The sequence below is a fragment of the Vipera ursinii genome (genome assembly GCF_947247035.1).
Source record: "Vipera ursinii genome assembly, chromosome: 6".
Taxonomy (NCBI): Eukaryota; Metazoa; Chordata; class Lepidosauria; order Squamata; family Viperidae; genus Vipera; species Vipera ursinii.
In genome coordinates, this window is record NC_139515.1 from 72,838,817 (window position 1) to 72,860,325 (window position 21,509).

A 21,509-nucleotide genomic window follows, 5' to 3' on the forward strand; every position below is an offset into this window, starting at 1 on the left:
GGCTATAGAACAACTAAAATTTTAAAAGGCAGATGCAATGCAAGATTTTCATCAAACCGAGAAGGAAAGGGTGGGCACTATAAAACCAAAAAGAGAGCAAGGCGATGGCTTTTCTAAAGAGCATTTCAAGGTACTAGCTTATGAAAGTTGTAGAGCATGTTAGAAAGTTAATCATCATCATCATCATCATCATAAGTTGGAAGGGACCTTGGAGGTCATCTAGTCCAACCCCCTGCTCAGGCAGGAAACCCTATACCATTTCAGGCAAATGGCTGTCCAGTCTCTTCTTAAAAACCTCCAGTGTTGGAGCATTCACCACCTCTGGAGGCAGGTTGTTCCACTGGTTAATTGTTCTAACTGTCAGGAAGTTTCTCCTTAGTTCTAGGTTGCTTCTCTCCTTGACTAGTTTCCATCCGTTGCTTCTTGTCCTGCTTTCAGGCGCTTTGGAGAATAGCTTGACTCCCTCTTCTTTGTGGCAGCCCCTGAGATATTGGAACACTGCTATCGTGTCACCCCTCACCCTTCTCTTCATTAAACTACACATACCCAATTCCAGCAACCGTTCCTGATATGTTTTAGCCTCCAGTCCCCCAATCATCTTTGTTGCTCTTCTCTGTACCCTTTCTAGAGTCTCGACATCTTTTTTACATTGTGGTGACCAAAACTGGATGCAGTATTCCAGGTGTGGCCTTACCAAAGCATTGTAAAGTGGTATTAGTACTTCACTTGATCTTGATTCTATCCCTCTGTTAATGCAGCCTAGCACTGTGTTGGCTTTTTTGGCAGCTGCAAAATCATCATCATCATCATCATCTTGTGGGACTTCTAAATACAGACAGATCGCCATTTGGAACACAACACGCCAGCCTTAGAGAACCAAAGTGTACAGTTGATTGATATCACTGTACCAGGAGATGCCAGAGTCGAAGAAAAAGAACTGGGAAAAATGACAAAATACCGCAACCTGGCCATCGAAACTGCGCGATTATGGATGAAACGTGTAACAGTGATACCCATTGTCATCGGGGCACTGGGAACTATGTCCAAAAACTTTGCAAAATACATCAAGAAATTGCAGCTTCCTGCAATAACTCCAGCAAAGCTACAAAAAATTGCGCTACTCGGAACATCTTACAATTTAAGGAGATACCTGGTTGATACCTAGGATGCTGGCAGCCACCCGTGTCAACCATTACTGCCAGTCAATTTGAGTGTTCACTTGACTGAGTTTCTTTTTTTTTTTATTGAAAAGTTTTAAAAATACAGTTTTCCTTTAAAAAACCCCCTTCCCCCTTACTGCCAGTCAATTTGAGTGTTCAGTTGACTGAGTTTCATGTTTTATGAATAAAAGTTTTATATAATAATAATAATAATAATAATAATAATAATAATAATAATAATAATAATAATAAAGTTGGAAGGGACCTTGGAGGTCATCTAGTCCAACTCCCTGCTTAGGCAGGAAAGCCTATACCATTTTGGACAAATGGCTGTCCAGTCTCTTCTTAAAAACTTACAGTGTTGTTGATGTTAGTCAAGGCAGTGGAGCTCTGCTCGATAGTTTTCTATTTCTTTCTATTTATTCAGTTAGCTTTTGGGTTGTGTTGAGCAGAAAGAGATCAGCTTGCCAAGAGTTTGATATTAGAAAAGAGAACCTTTGAGGCAGAAAGGGCTTGATACCAGTAACAGTTAAAGAAAGGAAAAATTTCAGTGGGGTCTTAAATTCTTGTTTAGAGAGAAAAAAAGGCATAATCTTCTATTAAGAGTCTTTGGCAAGCCCTCGTGGTTAGGTGTTTTTCTAGATGCAATGATCCAAATACTGTAACATCTTTCTCCTAAATTTCAGATTATTTCAGGGAATGGGAGAATGTAACGACTAGTTACCTAGGAAACAGCTGCATTTGGGGGGGGGAGTAAACACCAAAAGAGAAAACAAATATTTATCAAAAGAACAGACAACTACATCTCCATGTACTAGCAGGCATGTTGAGATCAAATCTATGGTTCTACCAAGCCAGACTAGTTGAGGAAAGAGATTAATGTTGGCTAACTAGGTCACAGAAGTAGACAAGCTTTGGGGTTACTATGAATACCTTAACAATATAGAATGCTAGGTAAAATGAAAAAAAGAAAATGTTGATATGTAATAAATAAATATTGGTGTGTAAGATGAGAACACTTATTGTATACATTTAAATGAAATGGCTTTTGTTTAGCTAGGATTATGCCAAATATAAAAATAAACTTTGCATGAAGACCATTTTAAACTTCAACACAAATTATTAGAAAGCTGTAAGAAAAGACTTTAATTCCAAATATTTAGAGAAAAGTGGTTAGAATGTTTATGGAGCTTACCAAGTTGACTTCTGCCAACCTAGCAGTTCGAAAGCACGTAAAATACAAGTAGAAAAATAGGAACCACTACGGTGGGAAGGTAACAGCGTTCCGTGCGCCTTTGGTGTCTAGTCATGCTGGCCACATGAACACGGAGACGTCCTCGGACAAACGCTGGCTCTTCGGCTTTGAATCGGAGATGAGCACCGGCCCCTTGAGTCGGAAACGACTAGCACGCATGTGCGGGGGAACCTTTACCTTTACCTTTTAAGTTGACTTGGTTTCCTCATCGAAATGTTTCCCCATTTGCTGTCTTATGAGTCCTATATGTAAGTAAGCGTAAGAGTGGTAGAGAGATTTCTTCTCAAGAAAGACAGTCAAAACTTTTTCTTGAAATTATCACAGAATAAGGGAGTTGGAAGAGACCTTACAGGTCGTCTAATCTAACCCCCTGCTCAAGCAGGAGACCCTATACCATTTCAGACAAGTGGCTGTCCAGTCTCTTCTTAAAGACCTCCAGTGATGGAGCACCCACAACTTCTGAAGGCAAGCCGTTTCACTGGTTAATTGTTTTCACGGTTAGGAAGTTTCTCCTTAATTCCAAGTTGCTTCTCGTCTTCATTGGTTTCCATCCGTTGTTTTTTGTCTTGCCTTCTTTATCGATCAGGGAGAATTTGCAGTCCTTTTTGGCTATTACCTATTGCCACCAAACAAACCTAGGCTATACTAACTGCATAGTGAAACTTTTTCTAATCCTAGATGATAACAATCATTAAGTATTTTCAACAGAGAAAAGAGGGCATTTTTGTGATGTTCTAAAAGGATATTCACACATGCTAATAGCTTTATAGAAACACAAAAAAGCAGCTGAGCAACCTTTTGCACAGCTTCTTTTTACAGTGGATGTTTATGTAACGGTGGGGGTTATTATTAGCAGGACTTACTGCTGAAATGCTTATGTTAAAGTCCTTGGAAGGTATATCTTGAATAACAGCTTATACCAGACATGTCAAACACAAGACCTGGGGGCCGGATTCGGCCTGCGAAGTGGTTTCATGCGGCCTGCGAAGCCATCCTGGAAACAGTGAGGGAATGGCCCCCACTGCCTTGGCCCTGGCCCAGAGACCCTCCTTCTGCCAGAGACCCTCAGATCTGTCCCACTCCTGCCCAGGCCCCCATAGGCACCCTTGGTGCGAACGATGTAGAGCTGGCCATGCCCACCCAGTAGGCCATACACACTCTAGCCACGCCCACCCAGTAGGCCACGCCCACCCTGGTCATACCCACCCGGCCCCTTGAGGGCAACCACAATGCTGATGTGGCCCTCAATGAAATTGAGTTTGACACTCCTGGCTTATACCATAAAGCTTCTGCTGGAAAAAGCAGGAGGGGTAAATGTGTGCTTTGGAGCACAATTTTAAAAATAGAAAGCATAATGCCACACTGCTTTTTTAAATGATTTAAAACACGATTCGGGAAAGAACAGAAACCAGTAGATCTGTGACCCCTTTCAGGATCCAAATGGACAGAAAGAGAGAACATGAGACAATATTATCATCATAGGTTGGGACAGTGCCTTATGGTCATGTGGCTTCCACTTCTGCTTCATGCTGACTTTGGGGGTCTGGAGTGCTACATCTTTCCGGTGCATCTCAAGAAACCTGTTCTGACTTTTCCTAATTCAGCGTACAAGAAAATAAACTTTGATCCTTAAGTCTCTTGCTTGGCTGGTGGTCTTTGCCACCAGCCAAGTGTTGGACTTGCTACTGCCTTACGGCCTATAACTTGGGTGTCTTTCTATCCCTACCTAGGACCCACATGCATTCAACAAATACTGTTGTCATCTTGGAGTTGGTAACTGACATGACAGGTGGACTAGGCTGGGTTTGGTTAGATCAGGGGTTTCCAACCGAGGATGCTCGCACCCCCTGGGGGTGCAAGACGATATTCCAGGGGATGAGAAAACTTGGGTTTTCAAAATTATAGTGTAGATGCATAATTCATTGCCATTATTTCAAACTTTTGTAAGGGGCACAAGAATATATCAGAAGCATTCTAGGGATGTGGGGTACAGAAACGTTTGGGAGCTGCTGGGTTAGATCAAAGAACTTGTATCACATTAGCTCTAGAGCCTACACCAAATGCAAGCCTAAAATCAATAAAAAGGCAAAAAGGAACAAGACAGATGTAATGGTTTTCACTGCTACACTACCATAGCATGATCTAAAGAAGTTTAGCTTGATCTAAATCCATCCATCCAGATCTATCTAAACCAGATTTGTTCATATACTGTATAAGCACACATTTAGATCCAAGCCACTAAAAAAAATTAAGCTTTAACTGGTTAGTACAAATATTACTAATTTTTCTTAGTACTCTGATGTCTCTTCTTCAGAGAACTGAAAAACCTTCTTGGATGAGAAGCAAAACATTTTCAAATTAAAAACAAACTAACAAGAAACTCCGGTTGAAAAAGCACCTTTGGGGACAATTATGATCTGGATGATTGAGAATCTCCATAGAATCTACTCTGATAGGATATAAATTAATGAAATTGTCTCTACTGACTTATTTTCATTACTATTTTGTTTCTGCTCCCTCCTACTAATTTGGCTTCTGCCCTAATTAGGGGTTCCTTCTTTACCCTTATACAGTAAGGTAAAGGTAAAGGTTCCCCCGTACATGCGTGCTAGTCATTTCTGACTCTAGGGGCCGGTGCTCATCTCCATTTCAAAGCCGAAGAGCATGACTAGACGCCAAAGGCACACGGAACGCTGTTACCTTCCCACCGTAGTGGTCCCTATTTTTCTACTTGCATTTTTACGTGCTTTCAAACTGCTTGGTTGGCAGAAGCTGGGATGAGTAACAGGTGCTCACTCTGCTACATGACACTCGGGATTCGACCTGCCAAACTGCCAACCTTCTGATTGACAAGCTCAGCGTCCTAACCCACTTTGCCACCGCGTCCCTTAATTCAAATATGTGAACAACCAGTTCTCTGTGTGGAGGCTGCTTCTGGAAGTCTATTCTGGGCCTGGGCAACAAAAAATTAGCTACCAGGCAAAGCGGCTGAATCCCACCACTGCCCTTATAGACTTATACCCTGCTACCCTTGGCTGAAGCTGTACCAGTCTTTCCGAGTAGCTAGCTAAGGTGATGTCCTCTGTACCTTTCCATTTGCAGTTAGCTGTTCCCAGAAGGGCTCTTGCCAGCTCAGCTGACTCAATCATTGGCTCCTCATGCTGGAGCCATCCTGCTGTTTGTTCCTTTGCCAGTCAACTGTACTAGCCAAACTCCAGAACACCACCGGTAGACTTATTGATTGAAGCCTGTTTAGACTTTCTCTGTCTGGATAATTCACTAACCTCTGCTGGCTGATTTGCCAGCCAAATTATCTGGGTTGGCTGCTTCTGCTTTTGCTTCATACTTTGGTTCTTGTCTTCATCACCATCTAGTTCCAGTATTTCCAGCTAGGAAACTTTGCCTGCTGTGCCTAGGGCCCTGGGATATGCCTATGTGTGCCAACCAACTTCAGCCATCCAGACTGCTTTTTCAGCCCTTCACCTCCCCATGCCTGTTCTTCCACCTTCAAAGTAAGGCATACAGGTTACATGAGGAGAATAAGGGAGTTGCATGTGCGGGACAGCATAGATATTTTGAATCATCCTTTCTCTGCCCATTTTAGTGAAGGATTGGTTTTGGGTCTCTTCTAATGCTATTGTCATGTATGTAGTCTCTACTTCTGTTTGTATCTAGAGAGGAGGCACAAAACAACATCAACCAAATAGGTGAAAAAATAAGAGAAAACCTGGTATCAGGGGGCAGAAAAAGTGTCCTTTGTTTTACCAAAAATCCCAATATGTTTTGGCCAAATATCTTTTTTTCCTTTTAATAATTGAATACAAAGAATAGTAAAAAATTAATTGATGAAACAAAATAAAACTACTGAAGAAAAATATTAACACACCCACACATTATATACATATATCAAAGTTCTACAAAGCATTTCAGTGAATGGTAGCAATCATTCATTATAATAATCCAAAATAATGCTAATAACATCTGAATATTGAGGAGTTGTGGCCATCTATTTATCTTTCCAATGCTGTCTTTAAGCAAGCAAGTCTTTAGCTACAAATAGTTTAGGAAGAATGTACCAAGTGTCAATTTCCACGGAAGAGAAATATAGTTCAAATAAATATAAATGTTAAATCTCATCAAAGTTGAGCCAATGTATGTAATAACTTCCTCCTCAAATAGAATCATAGGGGATTCTACAAATATCATTTAAATAAAACATTAATCTCACTGCCTGTCAAAAATCATCATGATTTCCTCAACCTTTTTCTATATGTATGCTATTTATTTATTTCTCAATTAACTTATTCTCAGTGGCTTACTCGGAATATAAAACAAGTTAAATCATCCACAGTCTTATTAAAATCTTGAGGAAAGCCATATAAAGCAATGTGACCTAGAAATAACAATAAATAGGCCATAAAATCAAGAAAAAATAAATTAAAAGGTAGCAGTAACTGGGCATGGATGTTAAAATCATCAGCTATTGCCATCAGTCAATTTGTGGTGAGGCTTGTTCAAAGCCAAGAGGTCTATCAGACAGACTGGAATAGCAAGAGTGCATAAAAGAACCATAAATAGTTGCCATCACTCCTAAACTGCCACCTGCTGTCATTTTCACTATTGGTCATCATTCTAGCTAATATGTTCAAGGATGGTCCTCTCCCATGATAGGAATAAGTCTGACAGAAAAGGTAGAGTCCAATGGGTGTCAAAATTGGCCAGTCATTCCATGGTGAGATTTCATCAGAATTAAACCCAGAAACCTTATTGAACAGATTTACATCCCAGAAATGTGTAAAGGGCACACAGGCTACACCTGGTGACCACGGCTCTCATTTTAGAGCCAGTTGTGATCCTCACACCATGTCACTCATGAGTGTAAAATCTAATTGGAGGGTCAGCAGGAAATGTCCTTAATAAAGTTCTCAAGAAACAATCCAAGATGGTGTTAGAGCACAAGGCCAATCCCTGCTTACCCATCACCCTGTAGACCCATAAAAACAGGTCAGACCACCAGAAATTCTTTGTTTCCCTTCTGAGGCTAAGAGGGTTTTCCCTGGATGGCAATGTTGAAGATGGATTGTACAAAGTGGGCCACATTTCATTCTACCATCAAGTCCCTCTCTCACTCCTGTAATGTTTCACATGAACACCATCAGCTGTTGCTTTCTCTAAACAGAACACAATCAAGTGCTGCCATTCAGCGACATCTCCCTGTGGTTATTGATTTATGCAAACCCCCCTGCCTTTTCAATCAAGTCAAGTGCCACAATAGTGGCACAACTGTCTGGCAATGTGGTGAATGAGGCAAGAATGTGCATGGTGAAAAACCATTATCAGACCAAACATTTCATTTGCAGATACTCTTTCCCATCTGGCAAAGGCTCCTATGATGCCCACTGGAAATGTAGCAGCCCCAGGAACTAAAGAAGCTCCTTGGATGAGTAGCAAAATGTTTTCAAAAGAAAAAAAATCAAGAAAGTTCAGTTGCCTTTTGGAAAAAGTACTTTTGGGACAACCATGACCTGCATGATGGAGAATCTTTATTGACATTTGCCCCAGGAGGGGTTCTGCTGGCAATGAGAAGAGGGGAAAGATACCCTTCCCCAGTGGCGTAGCGTGGGTTGTCAGCACCCGGGGCAAGGCAAGTAATTTGCGCCCCCTAACCCGTGGATTTTAGCACTCGAGTCTGCACTGTCCCTCCCCCAGATAGTCCCTCGCTCTGTCTCCGCACCGCACTGCACGCCTGGCACCCCCCCTCCACAGTGGGCGGCGACCCGGCGGCTCGGATCGGATTTGCACAGCCAGCACTGCAGTGAGAGAGAATGAGTGAGCCAGGCAGGGGCAGAGAGCTGCGAGTGCGAGCGCGCCCCCCCCAGATGTTGCGCCCGGTGCAGCCAGCCCCCCCTGCACCCCCCACACTACGCCACTGCCCTTCCCAGACCCATCTCCAGAATCTCAGCTGAAGATGCCCTACCAGAGTATGAATGTATCTTTTTTAAAATAAAAAAATCAAAATCAGGGGCATAGAAAAAGATATAAGATATAAGTAATAAAAAAGATTGCTTCAAGCATCCTCCTAAACTACAATAAGTAGGAGATGGGTGTAACACCTGTAATTAGCTTTGCCACAGGAAAAAAAGAAACAGCAGTTAACGTACATGCATCTATAGCAAGGCCTGTTAAAGCTGCCTGCTAATGACTTTATGCCACATTGTACCAGTGTATACCACACTGAACACCGAGCACCTTGTCTTTAGCTTCAAAAATAATTCACAATCCATTAAGTTGTTTCACCATAGAAACAGCTGCCGCAGTTTGGGCTATCTGCAATTATTTATTTGTTTGATATTGCTTGTGCTTGATATTTTGACACTATTGCAGTGTTAATAAACATGCACTGAAATTGTTTTTGTTTGGGGAATACTCTTGAAGAGAGGCATGTTTGTTGTCACTTGTGTGAGGAAAACATCAGTGTTGGCTTGTGGAACAAAATAATCATTTAAAAAGCATCATAAATCTTGAATGGAAACTGCCTAGGTAAGAAAGTTCCCTCAATTTATTCTCATATGGTGAAGTCCGGGCCAAACACAGGCAGTCCTGGTGTTACAGTGGCAATCCCAGAAGTCCCCAGGATTGTGTGGGTCATTAAGCAGGAAAAGGCTGGAATCCCAGGCAAGGAGTGTGGTAAGAGCTGCAGGCAAGCACTAAGAAGCTGTGATGGCACAGTGGTTAGAATGCAGTACTGCAGGCTAACTCGCTGCTCACTGCCAGGAGTTTAATTCTGACTGGCTCAAGGTTGACTCAGCCTTCCATCTTTCCAAGGTTGGTAAAATGGGGCCCAGAATGTTGGGGACAATATGCTGACTCAGTAAACCGCTTAAAAAGGGCTGCAAAGCACTGTATATAAATCTAAGTGTCATTGCAATGGAGTGTGGGCAGGCTGGCAAATGGGACACTAAGGAATGCGGGAAGGTGAGGAATGCTGCAGATGGGCACACCCTATAGAGTGTGGGTGGGCAAGGGGTGCTGCAGAGTGGGGATCCACAGGAGAAAAAGCAGCAGGGGCGACTCATAGGACCAATTTGAATTTTGCCTGAAAGCTCCCCCATTGATTTTGCTTGTAGGAAGCCGGTAGGGAAGGTTGCAAATGTTAATCACAAGACCATGCTCATTGCAATATCCTAATCATGAAACAGGCATTCAAGCGAAGCGCTCAGATCAGGATTTTCATGAGCCAGACAAACACCTTTAACCCTTATGCATCATCTGGCGTCATTCATTCCTGGGACCAGATAGATAGATAGATAGATAGATAGATAGATAGATAGATAGATAGATAGATAGATAGATAGATAGATAGATAGATTTGCTATGCTGTAAGAGTAGATTTCTCTTACCTCAATTTGTATAGAACAGGGCTTTTCAACCTTTCACCCATTGCACCACTTTGAGGATATGGCAACATCCAAGTACCACCAGTCACCTAGCGAGGTGTCAAAAACTTGATGACAAAAAAAGGAAAAAGTGATGAAGTACAGATAGTCCTCAACTTACAACAGTTTGCTTAGTGGCTGTTCGAAGTTTCAGTGGCACTGAAAAAGTGTCCCCCAAGCCACAGCCAAGCAAGACACCTGCCTGCCCACCCAGTGGTGCTCTTCCTCCTGTCTGAGGTTTTCATTGTTGTGAGCATTTCTGTTGAGGATTGGCAGTGGGGGTGGGGTGGAGGGTGTTTGGTTTTTATCCCCCCCCCCCTCTGCTGGGTGGTTGCATCAGGTTTTGGTCACTTCACATGACGCTGGGACACTGTGACCATCATAAATATGAATCAGTTGCCAAGCATCTGAATGTAAATCAGAAGACCCTGGAGATGCTGCAACATTCCAGCTGATCGTTGCTTCTTCTGGGCTCAGAAGTGCCAGGATCAGCACTGAGCTCCAGCTGGAGCCTGGCGCTGATCCTAGTACTTCTGCTGAGCCCTGACAGCCCTGAAGAAGTGTTGATCCTGGCGCTTTCGCTGAACCCTGACAGCCCTGCAGCTCCAACCATCTCTCACTCAGGCTTGTGCAGTGCTGCCATCGGTTCAGCTCATTCTCCTCCCCCACTACCACTTTTCTAGGATGGTCGCGTACCACCTGCCAGGTGCCAATGTACCACAGGTGGTACCTGTACCACTGGTTGAAAAGCCCTGGTATAGAAGGTTTCAATATTTGCGCTATGTGTGCTATATATTTGTTCCCAATAAATTGTCAAATGCTTGTTAATTGATAATTCATACACAATCATCTCACATATTTGTTAACAAGTGTCACTGATTGTTATTATTTAGAGTTTATTTTTGTACTTCTGGGATATGCAAGTCTGGCTTTCTAACTTAGACAATTTAGGTTCCAGAAGATTTGCTGCTGTGTCATACCTCAGTGTGTAGCCATTATCTCAGTAATAGCATCTTTGGTTTTTGTCCCATCCAACTGTGTGACTTTGCATTTGTTTCTGCTGAAATTATTCTTTCTGCCTTCCATCCATTCTTCCAGTTTATGAAACCTGACCCTCTCTTTTTTAAGTGTTTCTTGTACTCTCACCTTTGTGTCACATGGACATCTGATAATAACCTTTTATACATCCTCACCCAAGACATTTATAAATAAGCTGAACAACACTGAGCCGAGTGACAACCCTGAGTATGTCACTGCACCCTTCTCTTCAGCTTGATCATACCCACTGCTTATGGTTGTTAGCTGCTATGGTGAACCAGTTCTGTTTCCATTTTCATATCATTTTCATCATATAAGGATCATAAATTTCTTTGCAACTCCCTTTATGGCTTTTTAAAATCTATCACAAGATCTCACTTTGTCTCAAGACACTTCCATTTAGTTTCTTCTGACTCTACTTAATTTGTCCCCTATTTTATGTGACTTGAACTCTTCTGTTTACACACACTTTGGTGATTGTGGGTTGTGTCTTGCTTTTCAGTATCCAAGCCATTTTTCAAATGCTAACTTAGCTTATAAGAAGTTGGTTGAAATTAACAAATAATTCTCACTAGCAAGATAACTAATTATAAAAGAAGGCCAACACTGATGACAATTTGTTCCCCACCCCATTGGATAGAATTCAAAGCATTGTTGCTTAACTTACTTTTATTGTAACTGTGCACATTCCAATACATAATGTAATGTATTGAACTTTTGTATATGTTATAAGTGTTTGCTCTTGTTGCACTACTTGCTAATTGCTTGCATTCAATTGCTAAGTGCTAGTTCACATGTATGTCATAACGGTTGCTAGCCAGCCCAGACTGGTTGTCTCCAGCCGGCTAAGTAAGTCTTGGGGTGGGAAACCTATGCTTCAAACCTATTGGTTGCTTCAAACCTATTGACTGCCGCCTATCGGCCAACCGTATAAATATCTGCGCAGCAGCTCCCTTGTTACTTCTGTTTGTTCTGACCTTCAATAAAGCATTTTGCTGTTTTGAACCTTCCATCTCACTCAATGCCTGCAAAGTACTGCCTACACAACATTCGCGACTAAGGTGGGATGTGCTGCTTCATTGTAAGAGCCTGAAGTCACTAGGGGGTGAGACCAGCACAGAGCCTAGTAGGGAACAGCATTTACCCCCCCCCCTTGGTCTGCCTAGCAAGCCATGCTGGAGACCACCCGACTGTGAGGACCAGTCCCAGGGCCTCCGCAGAAGCCAGCAGCACAAGGCAACACAAGACACGAGACACAAAGACTTCTCACCCTGGCAAAGGTTGGAAAGCTCGAAGAATTAGATGTGATGCACCCAGAGAGATGGTTGTCCTACATTTCCTGCATAGAGAACTACCTATGTGCAAATCAAGTCAGTGAAGATGGGCTGAAGGCCGCGACCTTCCTCTGTGTGTGTGGCCCAGCCACCTTCGATATAACAGAGAACTTGGTTGCCTCAGTGCTGTTGGAAACCATCATGTATGCAGACCTAAAGAAGAAGCTGTGCGACCATTTTGAACCAAAGCTTTCAGTGATAGCATGGAGGCCTGCCTTCAAACAACACGAACAACAACCCAGTGAGTCGGCAACAGAATTCATCATTGCCACACATGGAGCCCGATCCAGCTCCAGCTGCACGCATTTTAGCAATTCAAGACTTGCCAGAGTTTCCCCTACATGCGGGAAATGTTGCTGCAGAAACAGCAGCCAACAAAATCCTAAGTCATGTGTTGGTTTGGATTCACAGAGGGTGGTTGGAAAATAGTGGGGGCCCCAAGTTCCAGAGTTTTTTCAGTCAAAGAAATGAGCTTTTGGCTCACAAGGGGTGCATCCTTTCAGGCAGCAAGGTCATAGTCCCCAGTTCACTCAGGCCCAGAGTTCTCCAGTCTCTGCATGAAGGCCATCCAGGTATCGTCCGGATGAAGGCACTGGTGAGGAGCTACCTCTGGTAGCCAGGGCTAGATAAAGCTATTGAGGCCCAAGTACACAGCTGCTACATGTGTCAACACTCCAGACCAGAGATGCTGCAGGCCCCTGTCCACCGATGGCAGGAAACGCACACACCATGGTCAAGAATCCACATAGATTTTGCCGGGCCATTTCAGGGACAATTGTTTTTAATAGTGGTCGATAGCCACTCTAAATGGTTGGAGGTGGTTCCAATTTCCAATATGACTACTGCAAGGACCATCCAGGTGTTGTGGTCACTGTTTGCAACTCATGGGCTTCCAGACATCTTAGTCTCCAATAATGGAGCCCAGTTCACCACATCAGAATTCCAGGCCTTCCTCAGGGCCAATCTCATTAGGCACACCACATTGGCTCCTTTTCACCCATCGTCAAACAGGCAAGCAGAACGGATGGTTCACACAACAAAAGAATCCCTTAAATGCATTACTACAGAGGACTGGCACCACGGGCTGGCTGACTTCTTGTTATGCCAGCATAAAACGCCTTATACGGCTACTGGCAAGAGCCCCACAGAGCTGCGCTGGGGCAAGAGACTAATAACAAAACTGGACAGATGCACCCTGATAGAGTAACCTCCGACACGGCATACCCAAAGGCACCTAGGCATTTACAGGTGGGAACTGGGTTTGGACTCAGAACTATGGGAAAGGGCAGTTGTGGGTACTAGCAAAAGTTGTTAAAGTGTCAGGACCACTCTCCTGTGAGGTGGTCATGGAAGATGGGCGAGTCATTTGCCAACATGTCGATCAGTTGCACCAGCGACTAGCAGAACAGTCATTGGCTCAGGACTTCCAAGGGAAGCAGACCGGGAGCCCACAACATCACACTTCAAAAGAGCAGTTCAGACACTCTGAGACATTTTGCGTGACAGAGAACGGGGACGGGGCCATAAAAGCACTTCCCCTGACCAGACTGCAGGGGCTGGACAGTCACCCAACACCCAGCAGCACCCATGCTGATTTAGCAGCACTGTTAGACTTTGGGCTAGGCCAACCAGGACAGGCCAACCAAAGGGACTTGAGCTGTTTTGACTCCACCAAACCACAGAGCCTGGGTCTACCAAGCACGGCAGATGAACTGGTAGACCAGGAGATTCTGGCAACCCCTCAACGCTCTGAATGAGCCTGAAGACCCCCCAAATATCTTCAAGATTTTGTAACCAAATAATTGTCTGTTCCATCCAGGGGGAAGGGTTGTAATATATTGGACGTTTGTATATGTTGTGTTTGCTCTTGTTGCACTGCTTGCTAATTGCTTGCATTCAATTGCTAAGTGCTAGTTCACTTGTATGTTGTAACGGTTGCTAGCCGGCCCAGATTGGTTGTCTCCAGCCGGCTAAGTAGGTCTTGGGGCAGGAAACCTATGCTTCAAACCTATTGGTCACTGCCTATTGGCCAACTGTATAAAGAGCTGTGCAGCAGCTCCCTTGTTGCTTCTGTTTGTTCTGACCTTCAATAAAGCATGTTGCTGTTTTGAACCTTCCATCTCACTCAATGCCTGCAAAGAACCAGCTACACAACACATAATATCTGGGATAAGTCTGCATTTGCAATGAACTGTTCACTCATTTTAATTATATAGCAACAGTCTTCTTTGTTGAATTGTAACATGTGCTTTTAAAGACTTCCCTCTGCTGAAAAGTACTTTTTTCACTGCCTTCCACAATACACATTTTGAAATAAAAGCCTTTCATAATGGCTTTGGAATTGAACAAACTCCTTGAGGTTGTAGGTTCAAATCTGTTTCAACTGAACTTCTCCTAATTCAGGTTAGTAAGTACATAATGATTTCTGGTTCACACAGTACTTCAAATATCCATTTCTCATTGTAGTATTGAATTTGAGAAAATTCCTATGCAAGCATTAAGTCTTTATACTTTTTTAAAAAACAACTCTATAATCCTTTGCATTGGGGCAGAGTCAGGGTGACTGAATGGACCTGAGCATTTACTGGCTGTATGCCCTTCCTGACGCCTATTTGGAGGTTGCAGTAGATATTTTCTCTTTGCATGCAGAGAGAGAAATATCTAAAGCTACCTAGAATTGAACTCACAACCTCCTGATTGTGAGGAGAGAGCTCCATATCTAGGCCATCACAAGTCTTTATACAATTAACTTTTGTAAAATTAAAACTAATGATATCTGATTCCCCAAAAAGCAGACATTGAGACAAACCAAGCCTAAGAAGTTGGACTCATCTGGTTGAATTCTAAATCAATGAAGAAAAGGTCCAGACCTTGTAAAGTTCTATCAAATCTCCTTTCAGATATCTTTTCTAAAAGCTAAACATATCCAGTTCCCTCAATCTCTTTTTGTTGTTTTCAATCCAAAACATACACATATTAATTTACAATTTGACTTTCCATATGGCACATGAAAACAATCAATTCAAAATAATAAAAACATCAAAATGTCAAAGACATCCAGTAAATATAGTTCTTTACACAATGAAGTTATAAAACATAATAAAGACCACTGAGTCTACAATCAATAAAACAACAAAACCAATTAAATATATAATATGATACCTACCAAAATTGCCAGTCTTTAAAAAAATCAATTGAATAAAAAATCCATAAATAATAAAATATAAATGTCAGTGTGGTACCTAATTGGTAAAGGATCAGGTTCTGCAGTATTGCACAAGCCATGGTCAGCTACATCTGTACACTGAACTGAAATAAAAATGTTGCTCACCCTTTCTTTGCTCTTTTAAATTGGGTGTGGTTGATGCTGGACTTCTAGGAGATGGATCCTGAAAAATGCTTAGCTGGAAAGAGCCTGATGGGAAAAACAACAAATTTAAAATAAGGCTCTAGGAATCACCCAGGATGATGTGCAAGAAGTAAGAGAAGAAACAAGAGATGGAGTGTTGCCCCACAAAGGTCTAAACAGCAAACTCAAATGTTTATGTAAGACCCTTTCCCTTATGTGGAAGAATAGAATAGAATAGAATAGAATAGAATAGAATAGAATAGAATAGAATAGAATAGAATAGAATAGAATGGAATGGAATGGAATGGAATGGAATGGAATGGAATGGAATGGAATGGAATGGAATGGAATGGAATGGAATGGAACGGAACGGAACGGAACGGAACGGAACGGAACAGAATAGAATTCTTTATTGGCCAAGTGTGATTGGACACACAAGGAATTTGTCTCTGGTGCATAAGCTCTCAGTGTACATACAAGCAACAGGTCATAATCATAATAATCATGATCATAATCATCACAAAAATACAGTCATCATAACTCATAAGATACAACACTTACTGATAGTCATAGGATACTAAATAAGCAAACAACATAAATCATATTAGGATACTAAATAAAACAATATAAATCGTAAGATACAAGCAAAGTTATAGTCATAAGAAGATAAGGAGATAGGTAATAGGAAAGATGAGAAGAATAATAGTAATACAGACTTACTAGGTAATTTGACAGTCTTGTGGGAATTAGTTGGAGCTACTGTACAGGTAATTTTCCTTAATTAGGGTCATTGGGATTGGAATACCCTAAGTCAGTGGTGGGATTCAAATATGTGAACAACTATTTCTCTGTGTGGATGCCACTTGCAGAAGTCCATTCTGGGCCTGAGCAACCAAAAATTAGCTACCGGTTCTGCCGAAGTGGTGCAAACCGGCTGAATCCCACCACTTCCCTAAGTGAAGCATTCGTATAGTGTGATATCATATGACCCTGTTGCTTTGTGACAGCAGTTCCTGCAGTCCCCAACTGATGATGATGTTATCCATTCAGTTGTGTCCAACTGTTGACAATTCTATAGGCAGGGCTTTTTTTCTCATAGAACGCTCAGAACGGAGTTCCGGCACCTTTTTTGGATGGAACCTTGTAGGGTAGGCAAGGAGGGTTGTATGACGTATGTGAGTTCCGGCACCTTTTTCTTTTACAAAAAAAGCACTGTCTATAGGCCAGGTCTCTTCAGTTTTTCTGATATTGCAAGACTTCTGGGAGTTGTAGTCCACAGTCACCATCATTAATTGAATCACTGTGGGTCATTAAGGGAGGACTTGAAAATATGACTGTAATTTCTGACTTCCTGACAGCTTTGTAACTGACTTTGCTTGTGGGAAGCTGGACATGACATTGCAAGTCATTAACATGAGACTGCAAGGGCATTTCAATGCCAAAACTTTCAGAACTGGTTGTCAGTACCACTCGTTCAGTGCTGCCACAAGTTTGAATAGTCACTGAATGAGTTGTCATTAAATGAGAATCATCTATATAGGAGAACCAGAGAAGCTATTTGTGGAAAGTGCATATTTGTGAACCCAGTTCAGGGAGAAAGGACTTCACTGACAATGTCTAACAATAAATTGCTATTGTAGACCTGCCACAAAATAAAGAGAGTCCACACCACTTATCAAATTGTTATTGTTCCTTGAGTCACTAACTTTTAAAAGATGGTACAATATTATGCAGCTTAACTTGTTTAAGTATCTAAGAGAATAACATATTAGATTTTTTTTTTCCTCTCAAAATTATCTTGTCTCATGTAATAAAAATTCTGTTGGGAAGAATAAGGGATGTTAAGTTTGAATTTAGAAATAAGGAAAGATGTTTGTCAGATAGATGGGATGCATACAATAATACTGATTTTTAATTTTCTCCTCTAAAATTTAACTTTTTGTTGTTGTTGTTGTTATTAGCTGCAAAGTCGTGTCCGACCCATCGCGACCTTATGGACAACGTTCCTCCAGGCCTTCCTGTCCTCTACCATCTTCTGGACTCCATCTAAGCTCACGCCTACTGCTTCAGTGACTCCATCCAGCCACCTCATTCTCTGTCGTCCCCTTCTTCTATTGCCCTCAACCGTTCGTTACCAGCATTAGGCTCTTCTCCAGTGAGTCCTTCCTTCTCATTAGGTGGCCAAAGTATTTGAGGTTTAGCTTCAGGAACTGGCCTTCTAAAGAGCAGTCAGGGTTGATTTCCTCTAGGACTAACCGGTTTGATAGCCAATTGTAAAAATAATAACTAGCACTCAGCAAAAAGCAATACATTCTGGGACCACTTAAAAATTTGTTGCATATTTTCATCACATGCACACTAATAAACTTCCATGAGCACGATCAGAAATTATAACAGCAGCTATATCACATAGAAACAAAAGAATGAGAAAATCAGGAGATAATCTAGCTCAGGGGTATCAAACTCACAATATTCTGTGACATGTCATGACATATCATGACTTTTTTGCCATTACCAGCAATAGGGTGGGCCTGGTTTCGCTATGATGCATCCAGCCTGTGGGCCAGCAGTTTGACACCCCTGATCTAGCTAAAATAAATTTCTATGTGGTAAGAAATATTTGCACTGAGGGAGATTAATAGTAGGTTAAATAGAAAGATTATTTTAAATTAAATTTACAGGATTAAATTCAAACATGTAATTAGCAAAGTATCATGAACCTATTAATATAATTTCAGTGATGGATAAAAAAACGGATTCAGGTTTATTTCATCTCAATCTAGAACATGCCTACAAAGTTAGTTACATTAAAGTGCTTTAGTTATTAAAAATAGCCTCTCCATCTGATTCCAGTGTGAAAGAAAGGGAAAGAAAGAGTTTTTTCTTTTTCTTTTTTAAAGGATCATCTTTAATAAAGACCAAATTAAAGAGAAATGAAAAAAAGGAGAGAGGGAGAAGAAAGAAAGAAAAAATAGGAAAGGGTGTAGCTATTAAAGATGTAAAGAAATTACAAATTGTAATCTTTATCTGTAAACAAGATCATACAGAAGTAAATAAATGTATAATTAAGAGCCATTAAAAAAATAAAGTCTTAATACCAGTAGAACCAACAGCAAAATATTAGAAAGAAAAAAAATTATCTCCAAGATTCAACAAGAACTTAAAGAAATAAGATGTTTCTCAGTTTTCACTAATGATGATTTAAATTTGGAATACCATTTGATAATTTCAGAACAAAGGTAGGCTGAAACCTCATTTAGTAATTAAGATTGAGTGAAAAAAATTACAAACCCATAGTAGAAGGGGAATTAACTATCGGTAATATTGTTTATTTCTCAGTCAAGACACTCAGTCCAGTCCTGAAATCAAATTTGCATTTTCTGACACATTAGACCATACAAATGGATGTGAGGTCCCAATATAACATAGTTATTCTTAACTAAAGCGACTTCATCATCTTCAAAGGAATTTTTGAGCTAAAAGGTGAGGAAGGAGGCAACCAAAGTTTGTCCATAAGGTTTGGGTCAAGGAAACGACCTCTTGAAGAGAGGAACTTGGAAGCATTGGCCTCTTGAAGTTTCAAAGTTAGAAGCATTGGCTGGTGTGCCACTGTGAGTTATGATCTTTTCTGGGCCATAAGATTTTACAAAAGTGATTCAGGGCCTTTATTATCTGACATTTGCAGTGAGCTATAGGGCAGTAAGGGTGAAGGTTGTTCTCCAAGCTTGTGGATGTTTTCTGAACATTTTGTTACCAGGCTAGGTAACATCTTCAGTGGAGTTTAGGAGTTTAGGAGACACTCCACTGAAGATGTTACCTAGCTTGGTAACAAAATGTTCAGAAACCAACCCACAAGCTCAGAGAATGAATCTTGACTGCATCCTGAAACTGAGCTATAGATATTCTCACCTCTCCTGTTTAACATCTATATGAAGCCGCTAGGTGAGATCATCCGTGGTTTTGGAGTGGGATATCATCAGTATGCTGATGACACCCAGCTTTTCATCTCGACCCCAAACCACACCAGTGATGCCCTTGACGTGATGTCCCGTTGCCTGGAAGCGGTCCGGGTCTGGATGGGGAGGAACAGGCTTCAACTCAACCCGGACAAGACTGAATGGCTGTACATACCGGCATGTCAGGAAAGAGCCTTGGTGGAGCAGTGGGCTAATGCCTCCTTAAGTAACACCAGCTGCCTGCAATTAGTGCAGGTTCACATCCCACCAGGCTCAAGGTTGACTCAGCCTTCCATCCTTCCGAGGTAGGTAAAATGAGGACCCAGATTGTTGGGGGCAATTAAGCTGACTTTGTAATAATGCCACTTGGGGGTGTGTGAAAGCCCTAACAAGCAGGCATATACATAGAATGAAGGCTACTGCTAAGCTTGTAAGCCGCCCTGAGTCTTTGGAGAAGGGCGGGATATAAATGGAATAAAAATAAAAATAAATAAATAAAAATAAATTCAGACTATTCCATCTCTTAATATTGGGGGCGAGTTATTACCCCCCGTAGATAAGGCTCGCAATCTGGGTGTCCTCTTAGATTCACAGCTCTCCTTAGAAGATCATATAGGAGCTGTGACTAGAGGGGCCTTCGCCCAGGTTCGTCTGGTGCACCAGTTGCGACCCTATCTGGACCTGGATGCCTTGCGTACAGTCACCCATGCACTTGTGACCTCTTGTCTAGACTACTGCAATGCTCTTTACATGGGGCTGCCCTTGAGAACCACTCGGAAGCTTCAGCTGGTACAGAGTGCAGCTGCACGAGTTCTTTTGGGGGTCTCCCGATACTCCCATATTACACCTCTGCTCCGTGAGCTGCACTGGCTTCCAGTTGCCTTCCGAGTGAAATTCAAGGTGCTGGTGATGACATACAAAGCCCTACATGGCATGGGTCCGGATTACCTGCGGGAGCACCTACTGCCGGCGTCAACGTCCCTCCGTCCGGTACGTTCCCACAGAGAGGGCCTCCTCAGGGTACCACCGGTCAGAGAATGTTGGCTGGTGACCCCCAGGGGGAGAGCATTCTCGGTGGGTGCACCAATCCTTTGGAACCGCTTACCAGCTGAACTCCGGATGGCCCCTGACCTTCGCTCCTTCCACCGTGATCTAAAAACTTATCTATTCGAACAAGCCGGCCTGGCCTGATGGATTTGGGTTTTAAAATTATTTAACTAATGTATTCTTATTTTATTGCCATGTACACCGCCCTGAGTCCTTCAGGAGAAGGGCGGTATATAAATCAAATAAATAAATAAATAAATAAATAAATAAATAAATAAATAAATAAATAAATAAATAAATAAATAAATAAATATTCACCACTATTGCAAATATATGGCAGTGTTTCTGCTGGCTGAAGTATTCTGGGAATTAAAGTCCACACATCTTAAACTTGCTAAGTTGGGAAACGCTGATATATGGGACCGATCTTGAAGGCAGTTTGGAAACTACAGCTGTCCATTTTCTAACCATTTGCTGGCTGAAAGCCCCTTGGTACAAAATACAGCTGTCCATTTGCTGACTGGACATGTTACAGAATAGCATACAATAGCAGAAGGTTTGGTAGACAGACATGGTGCCTCCAAAAATATTCACATTAAACGTTAATACTTTCAGAATACAACATGGACTCAATACTAAATGTACGCCAGTGCTACTGAAGAAAATATGCATACTCAAAATTTCCCTAAATAAAGAAAAATGAATACACTGACAATGTTTATTATCATATATTTAACTTGATTATTTTGTCTAACTTTGTAGAACATTTTATTTGAAGTACTGCAAAACCTGAAAAGAAAAATGTTAAATCTATATATTTTGATTATATTGGTTGTATGTTGGCTTTACCTTGAATAATTATCCAATAGATCTTCTTTTTTAATTACATTTAAATGTTTAGAGTTGGCTATCTCCAGCTTCATTACAAACCAGT